We start from the raw sequence: 2197 nt of genomic DNA on the forward strand, positions 1-2197 counted from the left end.
TTCTTCTGTATTGCTTGGAAGAGTACTAGGAGGGAGTTCAGTAATTTTCTTGCTCAGCTGTCCCACTTGTGCCTCCAAATTCCTAATGGAGGACCTTGTTTCAGTCATGAAACTTTGAGTGGTTTTGATTAGATCAGAGACCATGGTTGCTAAGTCAGAGTGGTTCTGCTTAGAATTCTCTGTCTGTTGCTGAGAAGATGATGGAAAAGGCTTGCCATTGCTAAACCTGTTTCTTCCACCATTATTGTTGTTGAAACCTTGTTGAGGTCTCTGTTGATCCTTCCATGAGAAATTTGGATGATTTCTCCATGAAGAATTATAGGTGTTTCCATAGGGTTCTCCTAGGTAATTCACCTCTTCCATTGAAGGGTTCTCAGGATCATAGGCTTCTTCTTTAGATGAAGCATCCTTAGTACTGCTTGGTGCATTTTGCATTCCAGACAGACTTTGAGAGATCAAATTGACTTGTTGAGTCAATATCTTGTTCTGAGCCAGAATGGCATTCAGAGTATCAATCTCAAGAACTCCTTTCTTCTGATTAGTCCCATTGTTCACAGGATTCCTTTCAGAAGTGTACATGAATTGGTTATTTGCAACCATTTCAATTAGTTCTTGAGCTTCTGTAGGCGTCTTCTTCAGATGAAGAGATCCTCCAGCAGAGCTATCCAAAGACATCTTGGATAGTTCAGAGAGACCATCATAGAAAATACCTATGATGCTCCATTCAGAAAGCATGTCAGAAGGACATTTTCTGATCAATTGTTTGTATCTTTCCCAAGCTTCATAGAGGGATTCTCCATCCTTCTGTCTGAAGGTTTGGACTTCCACTCTAAGCTTACTCAATTTTTGAGGTGGAAAGAACTTTGCCAAGAAGGCATTGACTAGCTTTTCCCAAGAGTTCAGGCTTTCTTTAGGTTGTGAGTCCAACCATGTCCTAGCTCTGTCTCTTACAGCAAAAGGGAATAGCATAAGTCTGTAGACCTCAGGGTCAACCCCATTAGTCTTGACAGTGTCACAGATTTGCAAGAATTCAGCTAAGAACTGATGAGGATCTTCCAATGGAAGTCCATGAAACTTGCAATTCTGTTGCATCAGAGAAACTAATTGAGGCTTAAGCTCAAAGTAGTTTGCTCCAATGGCAGGGATAGAGATGCTTCTCCCATAGAAGTCGGGAGTAGGTGCAATAAAGTCACCAAGCACCTTCCTTGCATTGTTGGCATTGTTGTTGTTTTCGGCTGCCATGTCTTCTTCTTTGAAGATTTCTGTTAGATCCTCTACAGAGAGTTGTGCCTTAGCTTCTCTTAGCTTTCGCTTCAAGGTCCTTTCAGGTTCAGGGTCAGCTTCAACAAGAATGCTTTTGTCTTTGTTCCTGCTCATATGAAAGAGAAGAGAACAAGAAAATGTGGAATCCTCTATGTCACAGTATAGAGATTCCTTGAGGTGTCAGAGAAGAAGAAAAATAGAAGGAAGAAGGAGAAGAATTCGAACTTAGTTAGACAGAGATCGAATTGTGCATTGAGGAGGAGTGGTACTCCATAAATAGAAGGATGTGAGAAGAGGGGAAGAGCTTTTTCGAAAATTAAGTTAAAAAGATTTTTTTAAAAAAATTTTGAAAAACTTTAATTGATTTTCGAAAATCAAGAGTGGGAGAGAAATCAAGTAATTTTTGAAAAAGACTTTGAAATTAGAAATCAAAAAGATATGATTGAAAACTGTTTTGAAAAAGATGTGATTAAAAAAGATATGATTGAGAAGATATGATTTGAAAACATTTTTAAAAAGATTTGATTTTAAAAATTAATGACTTACCTAACAAGAAAAGATATGATTCAAACATTAAACCTTTCTCAACAGAAAAGGCAACATACTTGAAATGTTCAATTAAATCATTAACTGTTAGCAAGTATCTTGAAAAAGGAAAGAAATTGATTTTGAAAACATTTGATTGAAAAGATATGATTTGAAAAAGATTTGATTTTGAAAAACTTTGAAAACTTGAAAAAAAATTGATTTGAAAACAAAATTATCCCCCTTGTGCCATCCTGGCGATAAACGCCCAGAATGGTGCACATTCTGGCGTTTAACGCCCAATGCACTACCTTTTTGGGCGTTAAACGCCCAACCAGGCACCCTGGCTGGCGTTTAAACGCCAGTCTGTCCTTCTTCACTGGGCGTTTTGAACGCCCAGCTTTTTCTG

The 2197-nt window shown here is 38.1% G+C and overlaps 1 non-coding gene across 1 annotated transcript; it reads left to right on the forward strand.

Annotated features, from left to right (window-relative positions):
- Positions 1-729: 729 nt before the first annotated feature.
- Positions 730-837, forward strand: LOC130956060 (small nucleolar RNA R71). Its single transcript, XR_009076994.1, has one exon. It is a non-coding gene; the product is annotated as a small nucleolar RNA R71 (small nucleolar RNA).
- The last annotated feature ends 1360 nt before the right edge of the window (positions 838-2197 follow it).

The sequence above is a fragment of the Arachis stenosperma genome, chromosome 1, assembly GCF_014773155.1.
Source record: "Arachis stenosperma cultivar V10309 chromosome 1, arast.V10309.gnm1.PFL2, whole genome shotgun sequence".
NCBI classification, from domain to species: Eukaryota; Viridiplantae; Streptophyta; class Magnoliopsida; order Fabales; family Fabaceae; genus Arachis; species Arachis stenosperma.